Source organism: Sorex fumeus, unplaced genomic scaffold, assembly GCF_029834395.1.
Source record: "Sorex fumeus unplaced genomic scaffold, SorFum_2.1 ptg000143l, whole genome shotgun sequence".
In the NCBI taxonomy this organism is placed as follows: domain Eukaryota; kingdom Metazoa; phylum Chordata; class Mammalia; order Eulipotyphla; family Soricidae; genus Sorex; species Sorex fumeus.
Window position 1 is genome coordinate 2,162,438 of NW_026606200.1, and position 12,645 is coordinate 2,175,082.

Sequence of the window (12,645 nt, forward strand, 5' to 3'; positions counted from 1 at the left end):
TGTGTGTGTGTGTGTGTGTGTGTGTGCACGCGTATGTTGTTTTGGAGTCACACCCAGCAATGTTCATGGGTTACTCCTGGCTCTGGGCTCAGGATTTACTCCTGACAGTGCTCAGGTGACCATATGGGATGCCAGGGATCAAACCCAGGTTGGCCAAGGTTGGCAAGCCCCTTTCTCACTGTACGTTTGCTCCAGACCCTGAAGGGTTTGTTTTGTTTTGTTTTGTTTTGTTTTGTTGGTTAGGTTTTGGCCTAGGTTTGGGGAACACAACTGGCTGTGCTCAGGGCTTATTCCTGGCCCTGAGCTCAGGAACTCTGTGTGGGGATGGAATTGGGATCAGCCGTGAGTAAAGCAAGTGCTCTGTGCCCTGTTCCATCTCTCTGGCCCCTGCCTTGATGTGGGTATTTAATGGCCATGTGAGTCCAGAAGCGAAGTCTTAGACCCGGGTTCCCAAATAAAGCCAGAGGGTCAGACCTTGAGTAAGAGTGGTTTCTCCACACACCAGCTCAAGGAATCCAGAATTGGGCTGGAGTGATAGCACAGAGGGTAGGGCGTTTGCCTTGCATGTGGCCAACCCGGGTTCGATTCCCAGCATCCCATACTCTGAGCACCGCCAGGAGTAACTCCTGAGTGCAGAGCCAGGAGTAACCCCTGTGCATCGCCTGGTGTGACCCAAAAAGAAAAAAAAAAAACAGAGCTGGGCTGGAGCGATAGCACAGTAGGTAAAGCATTGGCCTTGCATGCAGCCAACCCAGGTTTGATTCCCAGCATCCCTTATGGTCCCCTAAGTCAGCCAGGAGTGATCCCTGAGCAAAGAGCCAGGAATTAAGCTCTGAGAATAGCCAGGTGTGGCCCAAAAAAAAAAAAAAAAAAAAAACAAAGCAAACAGACCCCAAAAAAAAAAGAAAATCGAAGATCTTCATTTTTCTCTTCTAGGGCAAGGAGAGACTCTCTGGAAAATTCAAAACCCCCAGGCTCATTCATCACACTTCGTAGGGTTTGGATTTATGCAATTTGCAAGCTTCCAAACTTCTCAAGCCTGCAGGTCACATAAAAAATGTTGCTCAGAGGTGGGAACTGGAGCTGTAGCACAGCGGGTCGGACATTTGCCTTGCTTGAGGTCAACGCGGGTTCAATCCCCAGCATCCCATATGGTCCCCTGAACACCGCCAAGAGTAATTCCTGAGTGCAGAGCCAGGTGTGCAACCTCCCCCCAAAAAAAGTGTGCTTAGAGTGAACAGTGGTCCTGGAGTAGCCCAAAGGAGCTCTAAAGAGTGCAGACTGGCCCAGGTATGCGGGTTCCAGGACTAAGACTCCAGGCCACACAGCAACGGCAGTGGCAGAAGAGTTGGGCTGTCCCTCCCCAGCTCCCTGCCCGTTCTTGACCCTGGCTGTCACGCCCACAATCTGCCTCTGGGTGCCATTTCAACGCACCAACGGCCCTAGCCCAGGGATTCTCAATTGAATCCCAAAATGGATTATGGCCCTGTAGAGATGTCTCTGGACCCCAACCATATACAATCTTAGAATTCCAGTACCCAAAGTGAGCAATAGAAAATAAATTATCTAGCGTCTGTCCCTGACAGGCAGGCTTGAATGGTGGTGGGAAAATTTGAGGAAACCATAATGCCCAGAAGCAGAGAGAGAGAGTATGGGGGAAATTGTCTGCCATAGAGGCAGGGTGAGGACTGGTATGAAGATGGGGATACTGGGGACATTGGTGGCAGAAAATGTGCACTGGTGGAGGGATGGGTGTTCAATTCGTGTATGGCTGAAGCTCAAACATGAAAGTTTTGTAGCTGTATCTCACAGTGATTCGATTAAAAAAGAGTGCAGACTGGAGAGCACAGCCATGCCACACGTCCTGAATTCCCACCCATGAAACCTGGCTTCCGTGAGCTCATGAACAGGCCACATGGCACAAATGATAAAGCACATGCCCAGCAGAAGTGAGACCTGGAGTTGGAGCCCGGGCCACCCAGCACCGCGGGACATGGTCTCTTTCTGGGAAATGAAGTCACAATTTTTTTTTTTTTTTTTTTGCTTTTTGGGTCACACCTGGCGTTGCACAGGAGTGACTCCTGGCTCAAGCACTCAGGAATTACTCCTCATGGTGCTTGGGGGACCATATGGGATGCTGGGAATCAAACCCAGATCAGCCTCTTTCAAGGCATATGCCCGCCCCTCTGTGCTATTGCTCCAGCCCTGGAGTCATAATTTTTTTTTTAATTTTTATTAGTGAAACCCAGCTTCTGGAAGCACGCGGCCACATTTGCAGCCGCGCAACATCTTATTATCTCATTCTTGCTTTGGACAACCTAGCAGGCTATCAAATGTAACCTGCCCACACGGCAGAGTCTGGCAAATTTCCCATGGCTACCCAATATGCCAAATACCAGTAACAATGACGGGTCTCATTCTTCTGACCCTGAAAGAGCCTCGAATAACTTTCTAAAATCTCAGGGCGAGGCTGGAGTGATAGCACAGCGGGTAGGGCATTTGCCTTGCATGCAGCCAACCCGAGTTCGATTCCCAGCATCCCATATGGTCCCCTGAGCACCGCCAGGGGTAATTCCTGAGTGCAGAACCAGGAGTAACTTCTGAGCATCACCGGGTGTGACCCAAAAATAAATAAATAAACAAAAATAAAATAAAATCTCAGAGCTAGGATGAAGGAGACGTTACTTGTGCCTGCTCGAGGTGATCGTGATCGTGATTGTGATTAGTGAAACACCATGAGGTACAGTTGTAGACTTACAGATTTTTGTGCTTGGGTTTCAGTTATACAATGATCAAGTACCCACCACTCCACCAGTGCCCATTTTCCACCACCACTGATCTCAGTATCCCTCCCACCCCCCATTCTCCCCATCCCACCCTGCCTCTGTGGCAGGGAATTCCCTTTTGTTCTCTCTCTCTCCTTTTGGGTGCTGTGGTTTGCAAAAGAGGCATTGAGTGGCAATCATGTTCGGTCTATAGTCTACTTTCGGCAAGCATCTCCCATCCTGGGAGGATCCTCCCAACACCCTTTATTTGGTGCTTGGAGTCATAATTTAAGATAATAAAATGCACGAGGAACAGCTCCCCACGAGTGAGCACTGCCAGACACAGCAGTGTCGGGAAATAGAATGGGAAGATAGGATCATATAAGGTAGAGTTGAACTGATTCATGAAAGAAGGAAATGAATGCAAATGAACACGTGATTTTTTTTTTAAGTTGAGGCAGATTCATTTAAAATGAAATCCACCTTGGGGCTGGAGCGATAGCACAGTGGGTAGGGAGTTTGCCTTGCACGCAGCCAACATGGCCGACCCAGGTTCGATTCCCAGCATCCCATATGGTCCCCCGAGCACCGCTAGGAGTGATTCCTGAGTGCATGAGCCAGGAGTAACCCCTGAGCATTGCCGGGTGTGACCCAAAAAGAAAAAGAAAAGAAAAATAAAATGAAATCTACCAAAGTCTGAAGTACAGCAAAGCCTTACACAGGCGAGAGTGAGAAGAGAACCTTGGGAATCGAATCAAAGACACATCTTTAAACATCACTCAGAATGAAGGCAAACACCTTAAAGAGATGAGCAAGAAAAAGAAAAATGTTTTCTAGGAGAGGTGACGACTAATGTGTTAGGAGCAAGGGTCAAACATGGATCCTCCAAGAGAAAATAAAACAGAGGAGAGGCAGAGCGAGAGAGAGAGAGACAGAGACAGAGACAGAGACACACACACAGAGAGAGAGAGAGAGAGAGACAGAGAGAGAGAGAGAGAGAGAGACTGAGAGCGACTGAGAGGTTCTCAAACTTACACGAAAGACAATAGCTTGGGTTAGGACTCTGATTCCGAGGAAGAGCTAGAGAGACTCGGTGGTCCAGTGTGTGCTCTGCATGCCAGATACTTGAAGCAGAGCTGGACCTGGACCGTAGGCATCACTGAGAGTGACCACCCCAAAACAACACAAAAAGAGTTACAGGGAAGGGAAATAAAAATGAGTCCACACATGCGGCACTTGGCATTGAAATTTCATAAAATCGTAAGCAAAGGGATGACCTGAAAAGCAATCAAGCTGCAAAACCAAGTCAGACACAAAAGGATGATAATCACAAGCTCTATGACAGAGGCAATGAAGGATGGCAGCTAATGGGATAAAATGTCACAAGTGTGAAGGATGCTGTCACCGAGAACTCTCTTCTAAGCTCAACTATCACTGGGCGTTTTCTTTTTAGCAGCTGAGAGCATTGACTTCTAATGTATTCTTGCTGAGAGAACTATTAAAACATATTTCAGGAAAAGAAGCAAGAACAATAGTCAACAAAGAGACCAGTGGGCATACTGGGAAACCCAAATAGCATTGATTACATAAAACAAAAAGATGAGTTGGAGGAGACTTAAAAATAAAAGGTTTAATGTTATGGTAATTATGGGTAATTATATACAAAACCGAGAGGGGAGAATGTGATTAAGTCTGAGATTAAGTTACTTAAGTCTCTTGTTCGTGAGGAGGGTAGAAAGAGTAATTAATGTTAGACTGTATTCAACCAAATGTATATGTAAAATGTTAGTATAACCCCTTAAAAACATAAAAGAATAGTTTATATTGGGGCTGGAGCGATAGCACAGCGGGGTAGGGAGTTTGCCTTGCACGCAGCCGACCCGGGTTTGATTCCCAGCATCCCATATGGTCCCCTGAGCACCGCCAGGAGTAACTCCTGAGTGCAGAGCCAGGAGTAACCCCTGTGCATCGCCGGGTGTGACCCAAAAAGCTCGAGCGGGCCCAGTAACGTCTCCATTGGAGACTTTGTTGTTACTGTGTTTGGCATATCGAATACGTCACGGGTGGCTTGCCAGGCTCTGCCGTGCGGGCGAGATACTCTCGGTAGCTTGCCGGGCTCTCCGAGCGGGGCGGAGGAATCGAACTCGGGTCGGCCATGTTGGCTGCGTGCAAGGCAAACGCCCTACCGCTGTGCTATCGCTCCAGCCCAAAAAGCAAAAAAAAAAAAAAAAAAAAAAAAAGAATAGCTTATATTTTTTTCTTTTCCTTTATTAATGTTTGAAACTCTATTTCAACACTGTGACTTGCATTGTTGTTCATAATACAGTTGTTTGGGGTCGTCAATGTTTCAACACCAACTTCATCAACTTTCTCTCCACCAATGTCCCCAGTTTCTCATCCACCCCCCCCCCCCACCAGGTCTTCCTTCTTAGCAGACGCAAAATAATCTACTTTATATGGCTTGTAACAATATAAATCTCATAGAGCTGTTACTAAAGTCTTTGAGGATTTGCTGAGCAGTTGGGTGCTAGCTGAGCCTTCAGTATCATTGGTTTTTCTCACTGAGCTTTAGTGAACTTCTCTGCAACTTTCTCATCTAATTTGCTGTGCTCCTCCTGGGCTGTCAGTACTGCACTGTAGGAGGTGTGGAACGGGATGATTCAGTGGCTTGGTGTCTCTTTGTATTAGTCATGAAACTGGGACATTTACACCGTGGAGGAAGGCAGGTGGCTGGGGCGCTTGGGCTTCTGGCTGGGCAGGACCTCAGCCCATCCAATCCCAAGAAGCTTCCAGAGATCTCAGCCCAAAGACCCAGCCTACCTGGGCCCACTCAGCTGTGGCCTCTCTCTCTTTCTTCTCTTTTTGTGGCCATACATTTCAAGTCAGTAGAAAGAAAAAAAAATCTAATAAGGAAACAAGCAAAACAGCGTAAGAGAAGAATAAGAGAAAAACATTTTGAAAAATAAGAATCAATAGAAGGGCTGGAGCAATAGCACAGCTGGTAGGGCATTTGCCTTGCACGCGGCCTGTCCTGGGTTCGATTCCCAGCATCCCATATGGTCCCCTGAGCACCTCCAGGGGTAATTCCTGAGCGCAGAGCTAGGAGGAACCCCTGTGCATTGCCGGATGTGACCCAAAAAGCAAAAAAATATATAAAATAAAATAAAAATCAATAGAGGCTGGAGTGTTAGTTCAGTGGGTAAGGTGTTTGCCTTGCAGAGGCTGACCTGACATCCTGTTGGGTCCCCTGAGCATTGCCAAGAGTGATCCTGAGTTCGGAGCCAGGAGTAAGCACTCAGTGCCACCAGTGTGACCAAAAAAAAAAAAAAACCCAGAACCAAAACATCAGAAGCAGGGGCTGGAACAATAGTACGGTGAGAAGGGCATTTGCCGTTCACCCTGCTGACCTAGGTGTGACCCCCAGCATCCTGTATGTCCCCAGCATCCCCTGAGCTTTGCCAGGAGTGATTTCTGACTGTAGAGTCAGGAGTAACTAACTCCTGAGTATCACCAGATGTGGACTAAAAATTAAAACTAAAAAACCAGAATCAGGGGCTGGAGCAATAGCACAGCGGGGAGGGTGTTTGCCTTGCACGCGGCCGACCTGGGTTCAATTCCCAGCATCCCATATGGTCTCCCGAGCACCACCAGGAATAATTCCTGATTGCATGAGCCAGGAGTAACCCCTGAGCATCGCCGGTGTGACCCAAAAGGCGTTTGCCTTGCACGCAGCCAACATGGCCGATACAGATTCGATTCCCAGCATCCCATATGGTCCCCCGAGCACCGCTAGGAGTGATTCCTGAGTGCATGAGCCAGGAGTAACCCCTGAGCATCACCGGGTGTGACCCAAAAAGAAAAAAAATAATAATAAATAAATAAATCTCGAAAGAGATCAAGTCATAAAAATTTCTCTGACACCCATTCTAAGCTGAGACCTCTGGGGCAGTCACGGAGGGGGACAAAGCAGCTCCTGCCCTAGCAAAGAAGCCCCCACAGCTGCTGCCACAACCCAAAGCCCCCACCATGCCTCTGGTCAGGCTGCCCAGTGAAATGTCCGGATTTTATGGAGCACATGGCCACGAATGCATCTCCGAACTTTACAACCCCGCAATCCCAGCAGTAACACACCAGATGGAATGGGCTGTCACGTAGAAGCCAAGGAATCTTGACCAACGCCAACATTCACACAGAAAGCTTAATTTTCAACAACAGCTTTGCAAACTCTCAGACGAGGACTTAATGTCCCTGTGGTAAGATGCAACGATTTTCACAAAGTTTCCTCTATGGAAATATATTTTGATCATTCTGTGAGCCATTTAGTGATAATTGGCGATAGAAAATAAATGATTGTGGGCCTGCTATAGGGTAGACTTGACGGGTGATTGGGAAATGGAGAAAATGATGGAGGGAAGGTGACAGTGGTGGTGGGTTTGGGGTTGGAACACTGGATGCCTGTGACAAATCACCATGAACAATTTTGTAAGCCACAGTGTTTAAATAAAGTGGAGGAAAAATACAGATGGGCATACTGGGTTGAACAACACTAATATTCAACTACATTTTCTTGTCTATACCTGAACTATAAATCTACAGAAAACTTAGATTTACTAAAGTGAGAAAAAAAAACATCAAATTCTCACCAAATAAAGCTTGCAGAGACATATCAATACCATCAAAATGAGTCACAGATTTAAAGCCATTATTAGGAAAGAGGAGTGTTATTGCATAATAATAAAGTGAACTGGAGCGATAGCACAGCGGTAGGGCGTTCGCCTTACACGCGGCCAACATGGCCGACCCGAGTTCGATTCCTCCGCCCCTCTCAGAGAGCCCGGCAAGCTACCGAGAGTATTCGATATGCCAGACACAGTAACAACAAAGTCTCCAATGGAGACGTTACTGGGCCCGCTCGAGCAAATCGACGGTCAACGGGAGGGCCTTTACCTTTTACCTTTTAATAAAGTGAACGTTTCCGAAGAAAATACTATTTTAGCCTTGCAGATTCAGTCTTAAAATTTATAAAGCTGAGGGTCTGGAAAGCTAGCATAGCAGGTAAGCTGCCTACATGTGACTGACCTGGGTTCTATCCCGGGTACTGCATATGATTCCTTGAACCTGACCAGGAGTAATCTCTGAGCACAGAGGCAGCACTAAACCCTAAACACCATCAGATGTGGCCCCAAAACAAAGACAAAAAAATTTACTGAGTGAAAATTTTCAGAGATACAGGGGATAAATTGACAAACACATACTATTGACAGACTTGTTTTGTTTTGGGCACAACCAATGGTACTCAGGCACTACTCCAGGCAAAGTGCTCGGGGATTGCTCCCAGCAGTGCTTGAGACCATGCGGTACTGGGGATCAAACCTGGAGCTCCAGCATACAGCACTAGCCCTCCATCCCTTTGAGCTGTCTTCTTAGAACCCTGATAGGAAATTTAATGCATCTTTCTTAGTAGCTGATTGCTAGATCAAAAATGGGGGAAAAAAACAAAAATGAATGACATAAATAACACAACCAAAGGCCTGATTTCATAGATTTAATTAGATCCCTACCACCACCATTAAAATATACATTCTTTTTTGAGGCGAGCAAGGAACAATTTTCAAATATTTCTGGCCCATTTGGCCACACAGATAGTCTCCGGAAATCCTTTCAAGACCAACTGTGCACCAGCAGGTCAACCTGTACCTGTGGGGGTGAGTGTCTCAGCAGCCTGATGGTGCCTTCAGACTTCCTGATACCCCAAAATTGCTACTGTGCCTTCAGCCAGACCCCAACAACTTGGGGCCAAGTTTACCAAGAAATTAAACAGCCAAAATTTAGACAATGTGGGGGCCACACCCACAAACCACCTCTGGCTCAGCTATACAAGCTCATTTGTTGGCCTTATTTCAGAGACTCTAAACTAAGCTCCCGGAATAAGCACGACCTCTTATTCTCTAGTTTTCACTCTCAGAGAACCTGGCAGGCTACTGAAAGTATCATACCCGCCTATATGCCTGACTAGGAACACCTGTAAAGGTGATTAGAGGCTGCCCCAACAAGCTACCTAGAGTATCCGCACAGCAGAGCCTGACAAACTAACCGTGACGTACTCGATATGCCAAAAACAGTAACAACGAATGGTCCTCGTTCCCCTGATCCTTAAGGAACCCCCAATATATCATCAGGCTACACTAGCACGTGACAAGGATGAATGGAGACATTACTGGGCCCGCTAGAGCTAATCGATGAACAACGGGGTGATAGTGAGAGTGATTTCAGAGACCCATAAATCTCGAAAGGGATCAAAAGCCGCAGTTAGGGCTGGCGTAGCACGCTGCACAAAGCAGATGCGCCCTGAAGGGCATATGCCAATAGTTCTCTGGAAAAGATGGAAATAAGGGCCATGATCCAGAGACACACAAAGGAATCTCCAAACCGAGCAGCTCGCTGCAGAGATGCCTCCAAACTTTAAGCCAGGCCGACATCACCAGGAGCCTCAGACAGGTCAGGCGTCATCCTCCCACCTTCTCCTAAAAGCCCCGGTGGCCACCGACTTCCAGAACCCAATTGAGAAGTGCAGGCACGTGGGTTCTGTGAAGGAAAACTCCAGGCCTCAAGGGATAGGGGATGGGCTGGTCCCTCTCATCCCACCCATCCCCATGGACCCTGGAGGTCACGCCCACAATCTGCCTCCGGCTGCCACTCAAGTTCCTTAATGGCCATGATCCAGAGACAAACGAAAATTCTCTAAATTGAGCAGTTTGCTGCAGAGATTTCTCCAGACCCTAATTATCTAAAGTTTTAGAATTCCAGGAGGCACGGCCGGGACATCTTATGCTATTCATAACAAGCAATACAAAAGAGAGTATGGGAGAGATTGTCTGTCATGGGGCACTAGGGACTTTGTGGAAGATGTGCACTGGTGGAGGATTGGGTGATTGATTATTGTATGACTGAAACTCAAACAGGAAAGTTTTGTGACTATCTCACGGTGATTAAAAAATAATAATAGGGGCCGGAGCGATAGCACAGCGGGTAGGGCGTTTGCCTTGCACACAGCCGACCTGGGTTTGAACCCCGGCATCCCATATGGTCCCCCAAGCACCGCCAGGAGTAATTCCTGAGTGCAGAGCCGGGAATAATCCCTGAGCATCGCTGGGTGTGACCCAAAAAGAAAAATAATAATAATAATAATAATAATAATAAAATAAAATTAGCATTCTGAATTTAAAAAATTAATGTGGAGCTCATGCCCAATTCAATCAGCTTAATCAATGGCTGAATAAATAGCAGTACTCCTACATTAAAAAAAAAAAACCCTGCACATTCTGCATTTTCTTGCTACAAGGAGAACTTAAAAAAACAAAAGGATAACTTTCAAAAAGCCGTTTGGGGGGCTGGAGCAATAGCATAGCGGATAGGGCATTTGCCTTGCATGCAGCCAACCCGGGTTCGATTCCCAGCATCCCATATGGTCCCCCGAGCACCGCCAGGAGCAATTCCTGAGTGCATGAACCAGGAGTAACTCCTGTGCATGGCCGAGTGTGACCCAAAAAAGCCGCTTGGAGGGTCTGAGAGACAGTACAGCCATCAGGGTGCTTTGCCTTGCATGCCGCCAACAGAGTTCGATTTCCGGAAGCCTAGGTGGAGAACCAGGAGCAAGCCCAGAGCACCACAGTGTGACCCCAAACAAAGACATTTGGAAACTAGAAGTGAGTTTTAGTCTATTCTGTTTGTTTGTTTGCGGGGGGGGGGGGGGGGATGTTGGGCCATACCAGAGGTGCTTGGGAGTTTCTCCTGAACTCATGCCCTGCTGTGACTCCCGGTGTGTTTGGGGGACCCTCTGCAGTGTCAGGGCACACACCAGGGTTGGCAAGTAAGCAGCACCTGAATTCCTGAATTCTCCAGTCCTCTGCACTTTTTTAAATTTAAGTTTTAATTTTTTTGTGGGGGGAGCCACAGTCAGCGATGCTCAGGGGTGACTCCTGGCTCTGCACTCAGGAATCACTCCTGGCGGTGCTAAGGGGACCGTATGGGGTGCCAGGAATTGGACCCAGATTGGCGGTGTGCATGGCAAATGCCTGTGCTATCGCTCCAGCCCCTAATCTTTAATTTTTTAATTCACTCACTTTGCTTGCACTCTTTTTTTCTTTTTGGGTCACACCCAGCGATGCACAGGGGTTACTCCTGGCTCCGCACTCAGGAGTTACTCCTGAGGGTGCTCAGGGGACCATATGGGATGCTGGGAATCGAACCCGGGTCAGCCATGTGCAAGGCAAACGCCCTACCCGCTGCGCTATCTCTCCAGCCCCTGATAAAAATTATTGATGAGTGAAAATTTGTTTCAAGTTCCAAACTCACTGGAACTTATTTTCTCGGCTGTTCCCATTGAGGTGACCTGTCCAGATTTGTCATGACTTTGTGATTTACACGTTTAACAACCTAACCATCTCCACTCAGTTCCTAGAATGAGTTCTTGCTTCTAATTTCCACTTCAAGCTAGGGAAATTGTGTATGGTGAGAAGTCAATGCAGGGAGTGACCCAAGAGCCCTAAGTCAATCGTGAGGGCTGAAGAGACAGTACAATGGGTAGGGTGACCCGGGTTTGATCCCCCAGCATCCCATCTGGTCCCCTGAGCATCACCAGGAGTGATTCCTGAGTGCAGAGCCAGGAGTCACCCCTGAGTATCACTGGGTGTGACCCAAAAACAAACAAAAGAAAAAGTCAATGGTGAAATGATAAAAGGTAAACTACTGACTAGCACTTGGCTAAAAACCCACCTTGAATTATTGATAAATGAATGTTCTGTGTGCACTAATTATATAGTTTCATATCCTTTCTTGTCTTTATCCTTGTCCGGAACCGACAGACGCTTTTAAATTAAATGGAATTTAGGACACATCTTCAGGGTCATTTTGCAATGCAGATACAAAGGGAGTCAGAGGCTCAAAGGGAAGCTTTGGGGGTGGGGAGGAGGAGGAGGACGTTTCTCAACCACTGAGAGAACTGGCCATTCAGCAAATTCTTGGCAGAGCGATCACTCAGCAGATTGGACGGTGATGAATTACTCTGAGCAACAGCAGACCAGCCCCTATAAATGGGAGGCTGAGTGGAAGGGTGCTGAGTCTGTGCTAAAATAACATGGGGGAGGGGCTGGAGAAATAGCACAGCGGGTAGGGCGTTTGCCTTGCACGCGCCTCACCGGGGTTCGATTCCCAGCATCCCATATGGTCCCCCAAGCACCGCCAGAGGTGACTCCTGAGTGCAGAGCCAGGAGTAACCCCTGTGTGTCGCTGGGTGTGACCCAAAAAGCAAATAAATAAATAAATAAGATCCAATCTCCTCCACCCCGTATAGTCCCTGGAGCCCCGCCAGGAGTGATCCCTGAGCACACCCAGGTGTAGCCCCAAGCTCAAACCAAACAAAATGAAGGTGGGTCTCTAAGGTTGGCTGTCACTGTCCTCCAGTTGTTCATCGATTTGCTCGAGCGGACCCAGTAACATTGTGAGACTTGTTACTGTGTTTGGCATATTGAATACGTGACAGGTAGCTTGCCAGGCTTTGCCGTACGGGCGAGATACTCTCGGTAGCTTGCCGGGCTCTCTGAGAGGGTGGAGGAATGAAACTCAGGTCAGTCATGTAGGCTGCGTGCAAGGCAAATGTCCTACCCGCTGTACTATGGCTCCAGCCCAAGGTTGGCTATTCCTCTCTTTTATGATAGAGCGTCTCAAAATTTAGGAGACAGAGGGGTGGCATGGGGAGGGGTTGGGAGGAAGCCTTGGCAAGAAGATGGGACCAGGGGCCCAAAGCACAGACAAGGGCTGTGCAGGAGGGGCTAAGGTCTATGGGGAGTCTGAGAGCAGACAGATGGATGCATGGACGGGC